Below are 13,574 nucleotides of genomic sequence, written 5' to 3'. Positions count from 1 at the left end.
AATGAGAGGGAGGAAAGAGAGGTTAAGTTGAAGACGGAGCACAGCCACCGCTGTCAAGGCTACAGCAAACAGGTATTTTATATTGTCTTCAGGGTTTGATGTCTGTTGTACAATGAGGAAAGTAATGGGATTCAAAAAAGTTCCGGGCTGAGAGTGAATTCTAATAGAGGACGGTGCGACAGGGATGTACAAGTCCGTGAACTCCTTCCATCATTCATCTCAAGAGGAGGGATCATTCAAGCAAGGTGTTGTGTTCTTCACTGGTGCCAAGTGTGAATAGGATCCAGTCGCTGTCATGTCACATTCTCATCACCCAATCTCTCACCGCCTCAGTAAAGATTGTGTTTTGCAGGACTAGAAGAAGGTAATGTAATATTACCTTTGTATATAAAATCTCAGATCTATTCTCAAGATTAAGACTTGCACTTTAGCAGCTGTTGCGTAATCTGACTTGTAATTTGCAGTTAAAATTCTGCAATTCAAACAAAGTGAGGCAACTGAAATATGCACTTCATAAAAAGGAGTTCATTTATACACTACCGTTTGAGGTCACCCACACAATTTCATGTTTTCCATAAATACTCACACTTTTATTCACATGCTAACATAATTGCACAAGGGTTTTCTAATCATCAGTTAGCCTTTCAACACCATTAGCTAACACAATGTAGCATTAGAACACAGGAGTGATATTTGCTGGAAATGTTCCTCCGCACTCCTTTGTAGATATTCCATTAAATACTAGCTGTTTTCAGCTAGACTCGTCATTTACCACAATAACAATGTCTAAATTGTATTTCTGATTAATTAATGGTATCTTCTTTGAAAAAAAAAATTTCTTTCAAAAATAAGGACATACCTAGGTGGACTCAAACTTTTGAACAGTGGTGTATAAATCATAAATCTGTAAAACTCTCTATAGTCCATGTTCTTTTCAGCATTTTACTCAAAACCCAAACACATTAAACATGTTAAATGTGAATAAAGGCCAGTGTGCACTCAGATAGCTTCATCCGTTTTACTGTTAACAGAGGATGTAATATTCTTCCTCTATATATTCATGAATCAAAAGTGAGAGTTCTCTGTGGTTGCTGTTGGTCCATGTTGAACTCTCTGCAGGCAGTTTAACAAAAGTTAATTAAAAATATCAAAATACAAATTATCTGCAAATACGTCTCAATTATACGAGCAACTCCAACAGAAATATTAAACAATTTTTCTCAGTGACAGCATATTTTTATCTTGCTGGTGGCAACTGAATATTAATATGGTTATAACGGTGAGTGTCAAACCTGCACTGACGTTTTTAATATTTATAAAGGTTGTAATGATGTTATGTTTTGATTAGTGCGAATAAAATTGATGTTTTAAATCTACAGTAGGCAGCAAAAGGCTTGTCTCAAATTTGTTTAGGTGCTGCTCTGTTAGTACGAAAGATTAACAACTAGAATAACAAGTAGCTGCATTCTGTTTTTCACTCAACACCTTAAGGTTACGCCACCTCAGTCAATTTTGAGGCTTGAACAGATTTGTAGCGTAGATTTAGTATTTTTCATACCTGTCTTAAAGCAGCAGCAACAGTGTCAGCTGTGCTCTTTAATATTCCCTGCTTCGCTTTCAGTTGCTACGCATTAACAGCACTTAACTGAATTAAAAGGAAATGGACACGCACAGTAGACTCAGAGAGGCATGTCTTTGTATGCGAAAAAATTTCAATATTATATTAGCATTTAGGATGTCACACGCTGCTTTTAGAGTAAATAGTGACAGAGCAGATAAACAGTTCATTAAAACTTCACAAAGAAGACAAATGAACATAAAAAGGACATCTTCGCCAGGGTAATTCTCATTACTCTCTGTCGTTTTCCTGTGAATTTCAAGCCAAAGGAGTCGCTGTGCATCTGTGGATTCTCTGTGAGCTGCAGCTCTGAGGTGGTGACCTCGTGCTGCCTCTATCCTCTGTGTTACTCACATTTGTGTCTGTCCCCGGGGCTCTTCGTCTAAAGAGCCTGGACTGAAGAGGCAGGCGGGCCAAGCACAGTATGGCGGGGTTAGCCCTGCCCTGGAGAAATCTTCACAGTGACCTGATTTCTTTCCGTTGCTCCTCATATTCCCCAGATCTTACGCTCATATTCACCTGATCCTCTGTCAGAGTCGTTTTTCTGGGAAAAACTTCTTCAACAACACTGAAACTAGAACAAAATTTCGAAGTCCAATAATTTTGGATGTGTCAGAGTCACACTTGCATTACGGAGTAGTCAGGTGTCCCTGCAGATTTTTGTTTCTGTGGATAATCTGGCAGATAATTGCTTCTATTACTAGAAATGATGCATAACGTCTGCCTGAGGTCTGCTTGCGACGATTTCCATGAATCCTCATCAGAACTGCACATTTTCAATATCACTGTGAAAGCAATGTGTTGAAGAGAATCTCTCATCCAAGCTTGTTATATTCATCTCACAGAGATCTGAATTAATATTAGTGATTGGTCCCCTAGTCACGTTCGGCCCCATCTTTTCATTCCAGCATCTGGATTTAATTGGGGCTACGCTGTAAAGCCACAGCTGCTCTGCTGTTAGGACAATAAATTACCCCAATTAGGAGTTGAACAAAAGAGGCTGTCTGACACCGCAGCCCACTGCCATGCCTGGAGATTGGAATGCAATGGAATGAGGCTTCTTGCTGACAGGAAGCTGTACCAAAACACCTGCCCCATCATCTCTATGATCAAAGCACAGTTCCAGTCCAGTGGATATATAGAGCAGGAGGAGATTGCTTTGCATGGCTTGCAGTTCACATTAGCCTCAGTTGCAGGAGCTTCTGTTGTATAAATTAAATAGAAAAAGTGTCAGTGTGTTCAAGATCAATGAAAGGTATGTTGTGTAATTGCTGGGTGGATGATTAATTGGTGTTTGGATGATGAGTTGTGGATACATCCAGGTTTTCTGGCAGCCGCCTGCCATATCGATGGCACCGGTAATGAAGGCAATAATGAGGGAAGGTTCAGGAGGATGTGGAATGGGAGGAACAATAGGAACATCTGTGCCTCTCTATAGTTAGAGTATAATTGAGACCATATTTCATTTTGCTCTTTGAAAGCTAGTGCTACTATACTTTCTGTCTATTTCCCTGAGAGATGAGACACATTTGTTTTGCCACTGTAACACATTCAGCAGCTTTGGCAACTCAGGTGGTCTACCACTGAGAAGGATGTAGGGTCACTGCCGCTGTGATGGCGGCCTCCATCGTGATCGGCACTCCCTTCACGTCTCAACCTGGCCACGCCATCCCTTTGTCTCACCGCTTGCTGTGAACACGCCATTAGGCCAGCCCAAGTTTGACAAGAAAAATGAAGTGTGCCATTTCCTGTGGCCTCAAGTGTCTTTCTGAATAATGAGCACATTGCCTGGACCCCCTTGTCTCTCTCGCTCCCTGCCATCGGTTTTACTCTTCCCCTTGAAGTTCCAGTCTGCTGAGAGAGTGAAGGGGTCTTTCGGTTGTCTCTTGTCTCTGGAAAAAGAAAAAAAAAAGGCGGTCATGCAAGGCCTGTCAAACTGGGAAACCCAGTAAAAGGAGGATTAGACGAATGAAGTGAATTTTATTGATGAAATCCTCATCCGATGTCATGACATTAGAGAATGTAGAATAGGGCATGCTGTATCTGAGGGAATATCCATTATGACAGAGCATCATGAGATGGTGCAAACAGCTGCAGCTTTGCGAGCCAAATTAACTGGCACCGTTTCCCATATCTCTTATTATTTCCCTGCTTTTTAAACATGTCAGATGGCTCAGCAGCCCTGCTGGATCATAGCAAAAAAGCTTCCTTGCACAGCAAACCACTGAGAAGAAAGAGGAGCTCCAGTGCTATTTCCCTGCTCAGCCTTATTTCTCCCAATTACCAGCATGTGAGCAAACAGTCTGACACGACTGACCTCCTCTCGGAGAGCCGTGGTCATGACTGGAAGGCTCTCTCTGCTTATTATGACAGAAGTGTTATGGTAATGGAAGGAAAGTCTGCTCCGTGGCGATAGCACCGCAGGAATGGATAGCCTATTATCCACTACTGTGTGGTGGTAGTAATGGTGAGACAGAGGGCATCCTATCTGTTATGGTGATGATGCATTTTGAATGCGTAGTGCCTATTATATATCAGTGGATGATAATGGCAGGAAGGAACATCCTCTGGGTTATAGTCATGATGCCAAGTATGGTGAAAAGGTCCACACAAAATATACGGTGAGCCTTTGTGAGTTTATTGTGATAGATTGAAGGTAGTGGCAGGGTTTTTCTCTCTCTGTTGCAATAATGGCGGGCCAGCCCATGTGCTCAAAGAGCGTGAATATCTAGGGAAGAATAGACAATGAAGAGCGTGTGTGTACGTGTGCATATGACAAACAAGAGCCACGCAGTAGAACGAGAGCCTTAGTTAGCTGTCTGCTTGGCGCTTCGCCGCCCCTGTGATGTATGTTTATGGCCCATCATCTCTAGCCAATTACCCTGCCTCAGTGTGGGAGCGCCGTGCCTTCCCATCACAGCCGTCAGTGTCTGAGCGTGGAGAGAGACGGCGACAGTTAACGTTCCTGGACATCCCTGGCAAAGCGCTGTTTTCCTTAGGGGGCTCTGGAGTTTCATCTTCAAAAGAAAGCCACTGGGTAGCAGAGTCTGCCGGGTCCACGGCTGCTCTGGGAACTGAATGCTTGTTTACTGTATGTATGTGTGAATGCATGTGTTCGTAGGTGTGAATGCATGCCATGTGGGTGTTGTTAGTTAGAACAATATCTGTGCAAACTTTGTAAATCTCATGTTTCCCACACACTGATTTGTGTTTCCATCATTATGAGTTATATGGATTGCTCACAAGTCAATATATTGATGTGTTCATAGAGTTGGATGCTGCAAATGATGTGTGATGATGATACACTGAGAATCTAACAGCTGTGAAATAACCTTGATGTGTTGGGTCCCTTTGTCTCCCAGATACAGGTGAAGCAGAAGTGTCCGTGTATGCTGTCCAGGTCTACCTGCAGATTTCCTCCCACAAACACATCTGACTTTTATAAGGTAATCTTGTTCTCTCTTTCTAGTTTCTGCGTGTGTTATAAATATGTTTTGTGCTGGTGTCTAGTTTGGAGTAGATTGCTTTTCTAAAAATCTAATTTTCCTGCAAAAAAATGACATTAGAAAAGATAAACTGAATCAACCTTGCAGCAATGCAACAATGAAGAATCATTTTCTTTTAGCAGGGAGAAGTTTGAACCCTGTTGACACTGATAGGGTGGGTCTTTACCTGAGGCAATGCTTAAACTTCACATTTGGATGACTCCTCTGTGAAACTGAGAATACGGTGGCAAGACAAGGATTTAGAGAATATATATATATATATATATATATATATATATATATATATATATATATATATATATGTGTGTGTATTCTTTCTTTTTGACTTCATATTCACGCAGTGTGACAGATTGAAACTGCAAAGCTCTATTTGTGTTGGCTAGACGAAGGAACGCTCCTGCCCAGAGGGTTTATCAGGGAGAGAAAATATTGACCGCCAACAGTTGCACTTTGGTGGTGTTATTGCTTTTCACACTTGTGTGATACAGACAGCAGTTGCCAAGCACAACAATTGTAAACCGCAGCCATATTGACAGCCGCATTGCTCTTCCGTGCAGGGCAACCTATCCAGCATATGGTGTTTACTTTTTAGTTTATTCCACCGGAGTGCTTTTTGCAGACAAATAGCATAAAAGTATTGGAACATGGTGAGAAGAAAAAGAAAATACTTATTGTTTCGGTGAGACGCAAAGCCCAAAGGGGCCTCTAAATTTTCTTGTAAATTAAGACTACAAAACAAACTGACAAATAAGCTGCAGAAAGTGTGTTTGTGTCTCCCTCTTTCTCAATATGCTGCAGCATTTCACTTGCTAAGCCAGCCTCTGATTATTGGTTCGCGCTCAGGTGAAGTCAATTCATCACCTCAGTATGTCGGGGTAGCTCTGAGCTATCGGTTATCACTGCGCCTGTATATGGTCTTCTGTTATTGGAATTATAAACTTACCGGTGTCAGTAAAAGCAAATTACAGCGAATGCAACTTCAGACATCACTATGGGGGCAACTTAATGAACTGTTCTACCAAGAATTCCATTTAACATCATCTTATGGTGTGATGAAGTTTTAATATCATCTCATGCTTTTGGTGCTGTATATACAGGGTGTCCCAAAAAATGTATACACACTTTAAATAATTGTAAACTAGGTGTTTATTATAATTTGTTTAATTTTGAACATGTAAAAGAATTTACAAACATCATTCTATTGTTTTGTCACCGCCTGTTCTCAAACTGATGTCCGTTCTGGTCCAGACACCGTCGACAACGCGAAGCGATGGAATAGCACACATCATGAAACTATTCCCTTGGTATTTGCGTGCATTCACGTTCAATGGTTTCTCTTAATTCAGTGACTGTTGCAGGTCTCATTGCGTACTTTGTCTTTTAGGTATCTCCATAAAAAAGAAGTCTTGTTAATCGAACCATTTCATTTGAATGTGGCCTCATAACTTTACACAATCTTTGTGGGAACGTGTGCATTTTCAGTACATCGTTCCAAGTACCACTCGCAATACTGTACTCTTCGGTCTGGATCATCGTCATTAAGAGCATGCACTAATCTTGGAATGTAGCTTTTCCATTGACAACGTTTCATGATGCGATGGACAGATGATTTTGAAATGCCTGCCTCACTAGTAGTTTGCCGCACAAACTTTCTTGGACTTCGCTGAAACGTTTCCAGTACTCTTTCTTCCTTTGTTAGATGTCTTTTTGTGGGGATACCTAAAAGACAAAGTCTATGCAATGAGACCTGCAACAGTCACATATATCAAATTGCTGTAATGCAAAACATTATACAAATAATGCTACCATGGGGTCGCATGTCAAATGTCCTGAGTAATGTGATTTCTGTAGTTTCTGTGCCCATAAATTCCAGGTTGATGTAGAAGCTGTGGTTCAGTGCCTGGCTAAAATGCTGTAGCTGTTTTTGTTTTTCTAACCTATAACATTTTTAAGTGGTGTACTCCAGTGAATGAGACGTTTGACATTCTGAAACGGCAGGGACTTGAAACAGCTTAAATCGTCGATCGAGGTTATCCTTCTACATTCTCATCTGTTGAAATGGCACACCAGTGTGGGCGTACATTAAACATTCATGCAAACAGCTGTTTCTTCTACAGGACAGCATGGCACAGAGCATGACCGTGTGCTTAGATTTCAAATCAGAGAAGTCTCAAAGAACTGGGTTTGAAAGGATATCGCACACGGCGGCGCGGGCTACTGTATGAGGGCAGGAAATTAACACGTGCTCTCCTCAACAAAAGGCAGCTAAAAACACATTTCTGAAGCTGGCAGTAGTGCAAATAATTGTTGTAGGGCAGAAGGTCAGCTAACAGCTACATCTTAAAATTTAAAATGAAGAGTTTGGTAAAACTGACTGCGATTAAGGACGAACACACTTCTGAGCATCCTGTGAAACTCATCCAAACCTGAAGTGAACCACATTAGTGGAAACAGGCCGAACTGATAGGAGTTAATGCAGTCATTTCCATACAGCATTTGTATGCCTGTTGAACTGTGAAGCCATGCACTCACAGACAGCTTGAAAGAAAGGCGCACATGCATTCCTGCTGACATTTTTGGGGTGTTTGACGATAGATGCAGTGATAATGTATGCTAGATCCAGACAGCCGTGCAGCCACTGAATGCAGAGGCTGAGTTATGAGTGTTAGGTATTCACAGCGAATGTGTTGCTGCCATCGTTCTCCTCCCTCTTGAGCCCACCAGCAGCCCGACTCTCATGTTTACTCTTACATTTGTTCTGTCTCATTTTCACTGTCGCGCTCATGTATCCCGATGCACGCTTTCCTCTTTTGCTCCAGTGTCAGGAGAGACTGAGGTACTGTGGCAAAAAGAAAAAAACTAAAAGTTTCATCAAAATTGTACACAAATGCAGTGTTGGAATGTATACACAACGTGAGTGTGTCTGTGTGTATTATTATACTCTCCTTGCCCGACTAAAATATAGTTAGTGATCTTAAGGAGTGTAACATAATAGCATTCTCTCCTCCACTGAGACAGGCCATGACCTCCACACTCGAGCTTTGCACCGACCATTTGAATGGTAATGTGACAGACTGATTGCCAATTTAGAACCCACACAAAAGCATTGCCCCCAGTGAATCAAAGTACAGCTCTGTAATGACGAACACAAACAATACGCCAAGCCGCAGCCAAACATTATCGCCTGATTTTTCTCCTTCATCTCTAGAATTCTACTCTCAATCACAACACCTGAACGACACGATTGAAAACAGCAGTGGCTGAATGAGAAAAGACAGCGTTTTCACCTGCAAGCGCAAAGTCGCACCTCGTTCAAAAGCCGCCCGCCATGCTAAACAATGTGATGGCAAGTTATTCCTGTTGGATGGCGTAGTAATAAGCAGATGATCCCCTTTAGAAATAACAGCTGGTCGTGTTTTTTCAAATACTGAGGCTCCATCACTGCCCGTCACTACTCGTTCATCAGCAGCTGTTACCCATCGCTCTCACTCTCTGCTGGAGTGCTCTGTTGTTCATTGACTCTTATCAGATGGATAGAGGCTCCATAATACAAACATTAAGGTAGCTCAGTACAGCTCTGCACATCTTCGCAAACAACTTGACTCACTAGTGGCCTGATGATGACAGTTGGTCAGATAGAAAGCACTGGAGGTTTTTTAATGGAGTGTATTTAAAACAAGTAAAGCACTCAGAAAGGGCAGTACTCCGCCAAGGCTGTTCATTCCCCCATATGGCATTGTCAGAAATGCCATAAGCTAAACGGCAACATAGAATGTGACCATTTAATATAGATGTACATAGAAATAAAATGATGTTGCACTGAGCTTAGGCGTGTGTTATGCATGTTACATTATGTAGAGATACCGAATCACATAACATAAATATTTAGCAGGCAACGGGAATTGATGGGACTCAGAAACACCCCCAAAATTTAATCAATTGTTTATTAATTTCCGATGGAGTCCCGATAAATCCGCAGCAGTCAATTTGTAGTAGGATTGCAATCGTGTGATTGTCAGAAGGCAGCTGTTGTAGTGTTCACTTGTAGTCATAGTTACAGTGACGCTGTGCTGCTATCTCGCAATGATACAGAAATTTTTCACAAATCCATGGATCCAGACTGTAAGTCGCATCACTGCCAAAATCTAATCAATTGGTCCTTGTGTCATTTCTGACCTTCCCTAAAAAAAATGTCATCCAAATCCCTTTGTCTGTTTTTGAGTAATGTTGCGAACAGACAGACAAACAGACGGACAAAAGTACACCGATTGTCACGTAACTTCACCGCATGTAAGTACAACTCTTCATAGTGAAATAAATCTAAATTTAAAAAAAAAAAAAGATCTCTCCAAGCCTGAGCACATTAAGGGCTGGATTTTTCTTGGAGGTACAGGAGATGTGTAAACCTTCCCCCTGGATTGTTGGTACAGCACTATATTTGGTTTACACCCACATGGTATTTTTCTGCAAGCTGGAAACCCACTCAGCATTCTGTATTTCTCTCAGTTTGGTGTGAGAGGAGAGCCGCAGTTCCGACCCCACAGAGATGTCGATTCCCACCATTGCTCGTGGACTTACAGTAACATGCTGCCCCAGTGTCAGGAAAGAGGAGTGGAGAAGCAGAGCGAAAGGGAGAAGACTTTGAGCTTAATGTAGATCTGTCATCAGCTGGCTGCAGATCAAAAGAGCAGCATTGGCAGGCGGAGCACAGAATCCACCGGAGCCTCCTCTCTATGCCAAGCCTCAGCTTCTCTGAGGTAGACGAGCACAGAGGGGCCTGGCTTCAGGCGAGGAAGCCGTGTTGCTGCTCTCCATGTGTGTGTGTGTGTGTGTGTGTGTGTGTGTGTGTTTCGGAGGGCGGAGAGGTGTGGGCATGCTCACAATGTCTCAAGGCAAAGATCTGGCACTGCGAAAATGTCACCAGAAACAAAAAAAAAGAAAGGAACAAGAAAAGAATGGAGAAAGTGTGATGAACAGACGCGTATGCTCTGGGAGGTGTGGGACTTAGAGACTGTACGAGTCAGAACCGTTCTCTCATAGTGGGGGATTGGGAGGAATAAAAACGATGGCATAAAGACAGAGAGTTGCGGGCTTTCTGGCTTGTACACCTCTGCAGCATCAGTGTACAACTGTTAAGTGGATTCAAGGACATATAAAAATTGCAGCCCTCCGAGGTTTGTAAGTGCTTTCTTTCTTTCCACTTTTGATTCTGGTCGAATACGTTGGTTCATTGTACACTTGTGCAACTATGAACAAAACAACATATGTCATTTTCACAAACACATCTGATCACATCTGTCAATGATGGTGCTTGTTAAATACCCTTTATAAGCATTTTCTGACGCTTCAGTGCGACATATACTACTCACTTCTAGTACTTTTGGTTGATCATTCCTTCCGTGCTGGAGTGGTTCCAGCCTGCTTTGGCCTGTAGATGTCCTTTTCAACAACTGCCCAACATGAAATAGAGATACCTTCATGAACCCCATCAACCAGTAACCTACTCAGTACAGGGCTACAGCATGCAGATATTTTGGTCATGCGTGCATCCAAAAATTTGTTAAAGACAACTAAACATTTTCATTTGTCACACCAGTGTGCTCGACAGTCTTGTCCTGTGGCAGTTGTATGGCAGGTTCAAAGAACAGGTTCAGTGAAGAAAGCATTTATCCACACTTTCATTCCTGTTCACAGTCATTTACAGATTAATAATAATAACAATAATAACTTTATTTATATAGCACACTTAAGAACAACATTCACAAAGCTTTGACAGTCAAAACATGCAACACAATCAAGCAATTTATAGGAGATAAGTCAGAGCAGTCAATGAATGTAATTATTAAAAATGATAATAGATTAAGTGAATAATTAGCTACTTATATATTATAATTATGACAGTTAGCACTCATGTCAATCAAGGGAACTAGGCAGTTTAAAAACTAAAGAATAAGATTGAGAGTTAAAGTTTAAAATTAAAGATCTACAAAATTAGAGAATGAAAAAAAATTAGAGAGACAGCATCACACAAAAGAACCAGAGAGCTAAAAGCAAAATAAAACAAGATAGAACACATAAGATAAACAGGACAAAATACAATCACTGATTTTGATACTAAATTAAGAGTAGGTAGTGGAATTGATAAAACATGTCAAATGTATTATTCTGCATGAAAATGTGCATGTAAATAAAACAGTTAGACTCACCAGTGTAACCAATCTAAAAAGTTGGTTTGGAGTCCTGCCAGTTTGTCCATTTTCTCCATGGCTGTGGGGAGAGACGCTGTTATTGTTGTTTGTGCCTTGTACTCGGGATAATTAACGGAAAACCTGGAGGGGGTTGATTGGGAAGAATGGCTCACCTGATCTGAAGCGAAGAGGGGAATATTTATCGGATTAGTGGGTGGGGGAATTGCATAAAAGCATACTTACATCAAAGACATGACTTGTATGTGCGTCACTGTTCACATGGGTTGTGGTGGAAAGTAACAAAATTCATTCAAGTTCTCCTCTTAGTTACCATTTTGATTTCCTTGTTTTTTAATGGTTTCATTTTACGCAACTTTATGTGTGAAATATTGAACTTTTTACTCGCATTCATCGAACAGTGCAATATATTTTATCAATTTAAAAACAGTTGATGCATTATTTTTGTTTTTATATTTTTCTGGCTTACCAACAACACTTAAGTATTGCTGCAAATGAAATTAAATTAAAGGAATTGTCTCGTGATATTGTTGTCAATACTTTCAACATTTCATTAGGCTAAACTTTAGAATGCATGTCTTTTACTTGTAATATGTACTTGTCATGAGTATTTACTCCGCTAAGGAACATGGCAGAGTTATATGATGATTGCTGTTGGCTTGTTTGGTTGTCTGTCTGTTCGCAACATTACTTAAAAACACACTAAAGGATTTGGATGAAATTTTCAGGGAAGGTCAGAAATTACAAAAGGACCAACTGATTAGATTTGATTTTGGCAGTGATGTGACTTATTGTCTGGGCCTACAGATTTGTTAAAGATTTCTGTATCACTGCAAGATAGCGGCACGGTGTCGCTGTAACTAAGGGGCCGTTTATACGAGGACCATCCTAACAGAAAACGCAAAAGTGGCGTCTTGTCATTTCACGTTTAGACGAGCGGTTTTGAAGGAAATCTACGTATATACGGTGACTCCATAGTGTGTGGAATTCGATTGGATATGCATGCCAAGCAGCTGGGTGGCGCTATGATAAAACTCTGCCATGTCTACACGCATGCTTACTATCTCCCTTTTCGGATCTCCGCCGCGGTAAATGTTCATGAATGGAATCTGTACAGATTCTGTACGTTTGTTGGTACGACTCCTGTAGTGTACATAGAGCTGCCAGAGTTGCTTGAAGGTATGAAGGATGGAAATAATCACACATCTTTGTTTACGTCCTTGTACCGGCCGGCAAACGAAAGCACGTATGTGACGTAATCGCGTGCGCGACGTGGTCAGATCGCGGCAAAGTTTTGCGTTCTGCTGTTTAGACGGAAACGTAACGGCGGAGCGTTTTCTACTTTTCCACTCTGGAGGCCGGTTTCAAATTTTTGCGTTTTCAAGCCCCCAAAACGCCGTCCTCGTATAAACGGTAGGGTGTTTTGTTGAAATATTTTGCCGTTTTCACCTACAAGCGTTCTCGTGTGAACGGCCCCTAAGACTACAAGTGAATGCTATGTCAGCTTCCTGCTAACGATCACACGATTGCGATCCTACTACAAATCCACTGTGGACTTATTGGGGCTTATCTGTCTGAAATGATACAAGGAACAATTGATTTAAATTGTGGGAGGTTTTCTGAGTCGCATCAATTCCCGCTGCTACATATTTAGGTCATGTGATTCGATATCCGTACATAACGTACACATGAATAACACATGCCTGTGCTCAGTGCAAGGTCATCATTTTGTCTGTGGATACATCTATATTAAATGGCCACATTCTATGTTTCCATGATTTCTGATCATCAATAACTAATGAACAAATGCTGCATTTCTGGCAATGCCATATGAGGGAATGAACAGCCTTGGTGGAGTACTGCCAAATACCACACCGCCAGAGAAAGACTGAATTTGTTGAGCCTGCTGTGTGTATATAACACCGCGTGTAATTTGTGTGCATGTAAACCAGAGAGCATGGCCTTTCTGTCCTCGGTGGCAGCTGTGGCCCTGAATACCACAAAGACATCGTGAAAGAACACTTCATTTCTACCTTCTTCTCAGACCAAATAAACTAAGTTAACCACTTCTGGACCCAGCTGGATTTGTCTGAAGTGGTATTGACTACAATCCAACAACTGTTAACAACTAGAATAGAAAAGCTATGATGAGCGTTTAAAATGTTTTACTTATTTGTTTATTTATGTTTTATTTATACTTTTGTCAAATTTGAAAAATTTTCTTGAAAATTAGCATTTTTTTCC

At 41.2% G+C, this 13,574-nt stretch overlaps 1 protein-coding gene across 7 annotated transcripts in view; it reads left to right on the top strand.

Moving 5' to 3' along the window:
• mgat4c (mgat4 family member C) overlaps positions 1-13,574 on the top strand; it is a 128,469-nt gene that overhangs the window by 61,628 nt on the left and 53,267 nt on the right. For 5 of the 7 annotated variants that reach the window (XM_022211042.2, XM_051951970.1, XM_022211041.2 and 2 more), the window contains one exon: positions 4,981-5,064. The exons of the other annotated variants lie outside the window; for them this stretch is intronic. The gene's annotated coding sequence lies outside the window, so the exon portion shown is untranslated. The remainder of the gene's footprint in view (positions 1-4,980; positions 5,065-13,574) is intronic. 7 annotated transcript variants of the gene reach the window in all.

This window comes from Acanthochromis polyacanthus, chromosome 8, assembly GCF_021347895.1.
Source record: "Acanthochromis polyacanthus isolate Apoly-LR-REF ecotype Palm Island chromosome 8, KAUST_Apoly_ChrSc, whole genome shotgun sequence".
NCBI lineage: Eukaryota > Metazoa > Chordata > Actinopteri > Pomacentridae > Acanthochromis > Acanthochromis polyacanthus.
Note: the sequence above shows the minus strand (reverse complement) of the source record. Positions and strands in the feature narration are given on the sequence as shown.